Below are 7123 nucleotides of genomic sequence, written 5' to 3'. Positions count from 1 at the left end.
GAACTGGTGCCCTCATATTTATTCAGAAACTCTGAAGCTGGCGCAGACACAATGTCAAGACAACTAACAACAACTCACAGCGGCTTCTGGTTAGTCGGTCAACTCCTCTGGCTCCGAGAGAAAAAGGAAGTCCGCAGTCAGGCAGCACCATCGAGTCTGGCGCTTTCCTAAGAAGCGAGAAGGGAAAATATTTACAGTATTTGACAACTGCTAGGCGGTGTGAGAAATCTACAGCTGGGAACCAGAGAGAAGCAAAGGAAGCCGGCTGCGGGCCTAAGCATTTTACCACACCAGCTCCGAGGACGCATCGCCGTTCCTTTTGCTAATTCTGTTGCTAGTTCTGCCCATTTGCCAAAATAAAGATGTTTTTCGGGCAGCCAGACCTCAGCTGCCAGGACGGACTAATGACTTCAGGACGGGTGGCTGGGGCTTCCTGCAGCATTCCCTGGACAGACTAGGGCAATACGTCAGGCTCCGTGAGGTTCCTGTTTAAATATACCGGGAAAGTAACTTAAGAGTACTAAAATATAAAGTTTTGAAAATTTTTCTTTCTTTTCCTTCCTTCCTTCCTTCTTTTTCTTCCCCTCTCTCAATCTTTCTCCTCTCCTCTCCTCTCCTCCCCTCCCCTCCCCTCCCCTCCCCTCCCCTCCCCTCCCCTCCCCTCTCCTCTCCTCTCCTTCCTTCCCCTCTCTCAATCTTTCTTTCTCTCTTTCTCTCTTTCTCTCTTTCTTTCTTTCTTTCTTTCTTTCTTTCTTTCTTTCTTTCTTTCTTTCTTTCTTCCTTCCTTCCTTCCTTCCTTCCTTCCTTCCTTCCTTCCTTCCTTTCTTCCATTTTTTGTTGTTGTTGCAGCAAATCAAGTGTGGGTCTATTGTGGACATTGGGTCCTATGTGCCTGGGCAGGACAGGTGCTCACAGAGCCAGCCTGGTGTATAGAACCAAGTAAAAAGTAGCCTTTCTTCTCTTCCTCTTCACAGTTTGAAACTCTTAAGCACAGCTGGCTGGGAGCAGTAAGCTCAGTGGTTAGGAGGGCTTGCTGCTCCCAGAGGATTCAAGCTTGGTTCCTAGCACCTAACTTGGGAAGTTCACAATCACCTAAACTCCAACATCATTGGACTGCAATAACTTTTGGCCTCTGGGCACTTGCATGCATGTGACACACACGGACACACACACATACATCCAAACACACACATACACACAAACATGCTAATGAAAGCACCACTAAAAATAGCATGGTGAGCTAAGGAAGGGGATGGTAAAATCAGGTTTGGTTGCATACACCTGTAATCCTATCATTTGGGAGGTTGAAGCAGGAGTATTGAAATTTGAAACTGTAGTAGGGTTTGAGTGAGACCGGCCCCCATAAGTTCACATTTGAATGCTTGGTCCCCAGTTAGTGAAACTATTGGAGAAAGATTAGGAGGTGTAGTTTTATTGAAGGAGTGTGTCACTGGGGGTGGGCTCTGAGGTTACAAAAGCCCATGCCAGGCCTCATGTCTTTTTTGCCTTCTCTCTATACATCAGGATATAGAACTCCCAGCCTGATGTCTACCTGCTTGCTGCCATGCTCCCCACCATGATGACCATAAAGTGACCCCTCTGAAACTGTAAACAAGCCCCCAATTAAATGCTTTCTTTTCAAAGTTGCCTTGGTCATGGCTTCTCCTAGCAATAGAGCAGTAGAATAGGAACTAAGACAGAGATCTGCCTGGGCTACATAAGAAATTGTTCAAGGCCACCTTGAGCAATACAGAAAAAAACGGCAGAGCAAAAGAAAAACACATTGTAGCTGGCTCAAGCTTTAGATGTGTCTGAAATGCTAGAAGAGACACAAACAGAAAGGACTACTAGCCAAGGTTGAAATTGTCGGGCTGAAAATTAGCAGGTTCAATTTTTAGAGACTGAAGCATACCAGCCATTGCCCCAAACCTTAAAACTTCTGAAAAAAAAAATGAAGGTTAAAAGTACCAGAGAGGTGGTGTTAAAAACCTGTCACAACTTTAATATATTTTGAAAAATTTGCTGTATAGACCTACAGCCTAACTGTTTCTACTCCTATCTCGAGCAGATGATACGGGAATAAGGAAAGACACCAATCTTGATTTTATTTTTATCTTCATGCTCTGTTTTCCTTTGTGGTCGTGAGACAGCACTGTAATGGTCCCAAAGGAAAATCTATCTAAGCAATTTCAATTTGAAAGGTTTAAATAAACAATGATGAATAAGCTATTAGCTTGTTTTTATTTTAATGTCTTTTTTTTGTATTGGGTGAAAAATTCAGTTATCTTTTCAAACAATCGATAAAAAAATCCCTACAAGTATGTTAGGGTGGGATGAGAAATCCTGGTAAAAGGGCTGCGATTAGGTTGTGTGCTTTCCGGTAAACACATGTTGCTATCAAATGAAGATTTAACTCATATTCATCAATGATGGTTTCTAATAAAATTAAACAAAAGGCAGATCATCCTGTACTTAAGTACTCTTTTAAAATGTCCCACACGTGACCAAACCTTGCTGAGTATACACTCAAGAACGTGACAAATGAAGCCAGATGTGGTGGCTCTGTGCCTGTCATCCCAGGACTCAGGAGGTAAGGTAGGAGGAGAAGTTCAAGACCAGCTTCAGCTACATAGCAAGTCTGAGGTCTGCGTAGGCTACATGGGACCCTGTCTCAGAACAAAACAAAGCAAACAACAAACAAACAAAAGAAAAGAAAGAGAGAGAATATATAAAAAGAGAGATCAGGTATTCAGAGGGAGAACTTTTGCTTTTTTGCCTTCATTCAAAATTTTGAACTATTTGAACTTTTCCCTTCCTTCCTTCCTTCCTTCCTTCCTTCCTTCCTTCCTTCCTTCCTTCCTTCCTTCCTTCCTTCCTTTTCTCTTTTTGGTCATGAACATTATTTTATTTGAATAATTTAAAAGTTTGGCTAATTACCAACTGAAGTTGTTAAAGAGGTGTGCTATACTGTTAGAATCCTTAGCTGTCAGATTAGAGTTACCCAGGAGGAGGGACCCTCATTCCCTAATTGATGTGGGAGGTCCTGCCCACATCCTGAGGGGGGGGGCAGCCCACATCCTGAGCTGTATCATTCTTAGGCAGGTGGGTCTGGTCTGCATGAAGGAGGTAGCTGACCATGAGCCTGAACGCAAGCCGAATTATCATACCAATCACTCCAAATACAAGTCTTCTGGTAATGAGAACATGTGAAATGTACCAGCAATTTTGAAATAACATGCTATTACTAACTATAGTCATCCTCTCGTGGAGTGGATCTGGAGAAACCTCTTTCCTCGCATCTAACTGAGGGTTATATTTTTATGACACCCTTCTCCTCGTTCCGCCATCAAGACTCCGGCTACTCATTCTGCTCTCCGCTCTATAAGCCCAGCTGTGTGAGGTTTTTTGTTTGTTTGCTTTTTAACAAGTTTAAAGTTTTCTTCGCTAAGGTTTTTTATTAACCTCTAACAGCTGTATATATCTCAGGGATATAATGTGATAATTCAATATATACTGTGTATAGTAATCAGCACTTCCTTCTTTTTCAGTGTCTTTCCTTATTTTCCTCTCCTTCCCTCCCTCCCTCCCTCCCTCCCTCCCTCCCTCCCTCCCTCCCTCCCTCCCTCCCTCCCTCCCTCCCTCCCTCCCTCTCTCCCTTCCTCCCTCCCTCCCTCCCTCCCTCCCTCCCTCCCTCTCTTCCTTTCCTTCCTGATTCCTTCCTTCCTCTTCCATCAACACTGGAGATTGATCCTGGGGTTTCATGCATGCCAGGCAAGTGTTCACCACTTCACTATCTCTTCTACACCCTCATTTTAGTTTTTATTTTGAGACAGGGTCTCATTTAGATGCCCCGGCTGGCCTTGAACTTGTGACCTTCCTCCCTCAACCTCCAGAGCAGCTGGTATTACTGACCCAGGTTAAAACCCTTTTATTAAAAAAAGAGTGGAAAATTTAAAACATACGTAAAAGTAGATAGTGAGGATAATAGCGCGAAGCCTTGGGTTCTTATCAGCCGACCTCAAATAATAATCAATTCACGCCCAATTTTGCCCTGTTTATACTCCCACCTACTTCCCACCAAGTGAATTATTGTGGAGGAAATGAAAGTGTGTTTTTTCACTTAGAAGTATTTACTGAATATTTCTAGAAGAACTAAAAAATAAGTAGCTAGAACACCTTGTCACATCTTTCTTCAAACAGCTACTGGTTTCTTAGTGTTGTCAATATCAAGTCATGACTCAGTCTTCATTAACTGCTCAGAAATGCATTTCTTTCAAGACGAATGGGTTTTCTAGAGACCATAATCTGTTCTTCAGTGGACAGATTACTTCCTCTCTAGCTTGTTCTTTGCTCCTCTTAGCAGTTTAAGAACAGACATTTATCTGTAGTGTTTCTTCTCTCCATCCTCCCTTCCTTCCTCAAATGTTCTCCCCCATTTTATTATTTATGTTTATGGGTGTTTTGCCTGCATGCATGTCTGTGTACAACACACATGCCTGGTGCTGAGGAGGCCAGAAGAGTGTGTCTGATCCCTTGCTATTGGTGGTACAGACACTGTAAGCTGCCATGTGGGTTCTGAGAATCCAACCCAGGTCCTCTAGAAAAGCAGCCAAATGCTCCTAAACTTCTGAGCCATCTCTCCGTGGATCTTTCTTTATTTCCTATTGTTTTTAAAGCTTTTCTTTCTGTGGTGGGAATTGAACCCAGGTCTTCACATATGTAGCTCTCCTGCTAGGTTATATTCACCTGCCCTTTAGGGTTTTTTCAGCCTGTGTAGAGGGAAGTTTCTGTTCCACCCAGTCCCGCAGTTCAGTCCCAAATAAACACAGAGGCTTATATTAATTATAAACTGTTTGGCCTATTGCTCAGGCTTATTACTAACTGGCTCTTACAATTTAAATTAACCCACAATTCTTATCTATGTTTAGCCACGTGGCTTGGTATCTTTTCTCAGTAAGGCATTCTCATCTTGCTCCCTCTGCGTCTGGCTGGTGACTGCATCTCTGCCTTTCCTCTTCCCAGAATTCTCTTAGTCTGGTTTCTCTGCCTATACTTCCTGCCTGGCTGCATTTTATTAAACCAATATGAGTGACAAATCTTTACAGTATACAAGAGCATTATCCCATAACAAGTCTGCGTTTTGGTGATTTTGCTATGCCTTGTAATTGTTTAGTATGCTTTGTGACCCCATGTTTCCTATAATTTAGTAGGTAGACATGAATACTTAAACTAAACAGCTTCTGTTTCCAGGATAGGCCATTTTCCAAGTGGTGGAGTGTACTCTGTGCATGTCACTCTGGAAGACATCTTATGCTCATTACTCCCCCCTACACACACACCTTTTTTGAGCTATGTTAACACGGGTGGATCACTTAGGGGATGTCAGCATAACATACTGCAGACTTCTCTTTGTGGCTTTCTCTTCCCTGTGTTTGCATTTCATCAATTGGCATGCTCTTTGTGTCGGGGCTGAGACGTATGACGTCTGTGCGGTTCTGCTGGTCTTGGCCTGGGATTAGTTGTTTGATGTCTCAGGATCCAGCTAGGACCCACCCAGCTGTTGGACCACATCAGACAACCTCCACGGGGACAGCTCATCTGCTCCTTCTTCTCCTTCTTCAACAGGCATATCCAGCCGTGGTCATCGGCAGTCACGGGAGCCAAGCATCTTCCATATTGAAAGCATCAGAGTCATTATGAGATTGTTCGTTCTTAGTAAATTCTTCATTAAGCTTCCAATTAGTTTCCAGTATAAGATTCAATACGGATACAATGCGTGATAGATCTGACCTTTCTGAAGCTGTGGCAGTTCATTTTGTCTCTTGTGAAATAGGATAGACTTTATTACTAACATTTTCTAGTCCTTGTTCTTACACAGTTTTATAGACTTTCTGACGTGATTAAAGGTCTTTATCATTTTGTTCTCGAGCTTGTCAGTTCAATCCATACCAGAATTCTTTATTTCCCCTAATTTGTCTCATTGGCTCCTCTACTTCCTGAATAATTTTTCTTCTCTTCTTTCTTTTGACAGCCCAACTGGATTGACAGGCGGTCCTGTTTTCGCTTGTATTTATAAGTTTTTTGATATTTGCTTAACAAAGGCGCCTTGAAGAGATCAAGGTTGCCACTGACTAAGTTAAGAAATAGGAAAACAGAGGGATGCGAGGCACCTGCAGCTGGAAGAGTTTCTCTGGGATTGCTATAATTTACAGTGGTTCTTGCCTTTTAAACTGTACAAACTATGTATATGTGATTTTCCCCCTTGGCTTGACCAAACATAATAGTGTATATTTTATTTAACATCTCATATTCTTCAAATTATTTAAAAATATTAATTTGCCTAATACTAATAAAATCTTGTGGGCTACTCTGAGAAGCACTGAACTTAATTTATAGAGGTGAATATGATTACAGTACATTATACATGTATGGAAATCTCATAATGAAACCCATTATTTTGTACAATGAATGTATGCTAATAAAAATGTCTAAAAATTTAATTTATAGATTAAAAAATGCTAAAGTCAAGAAGGTGGTTTTCCTCTAACCAGTGGCAAAGCAGAGTACTAACTATATAGCCTAACTCTGCACCAGAGGGACTCCATTACTCCTTTCCCAAGAGTAAGAAAACTCCCAAAGGAAGTTACATAATAACTCTTTGTGATGGTTAAGTTTCACAACCAACTTGAGCAGAGTTACAATCATATAGGAGACACACCTTCAGGTGTCTGTGATGATGTTTTGAAGAAGATGTAACTGTATCAGGAAGCCCTGCTCTGAATGTGGACAGAACATGCCATGGACTGGGGGTCCTGGACCAAATGGAAAAGGGGGAGAACAGGACTGGAGAGATGCTCTGTGGTTAAGAGCACTTGTTACTCTCCCAGAGGACCCAGCACACACATGGCGGCTCACAACCATCTACAGTCTAGTCCCAGGGGATGCAATACCCTCTTCTGGCCTCTGTATCAGCAGGTATGTGTGTAGTACACAGACATACACGCAGGCAAAAATTCATACATGTAATAAAATATTTAAAGAGAAGTGGGATGAGGAGTTCATGTGTGTACTGCTTTCTTACTGGGGAGTTGCTGTGACCTGACACATCGTGCCTGGCCTGGGC

The sequence above is a fragment of the Chionomys nivalis genome, chromosome 22, assembly GCF_950005125.1.
Source record: "Chionomys nivalis chromosome 22, mChiNiv1.1, whole genome shotgun sequence".
Classification (NCBI taxonomy): domain Eukaryota; kingdom Metazoa; phylum Chordata; class Mammalia; order Rodentia; family Cricetidae; genus Chionomys; species Chionomys nivalis.
The sequence above is the reverse complement of the archived record's forward strand: the minus strand, read 5'-3'. Positions refer to the sequence as shown.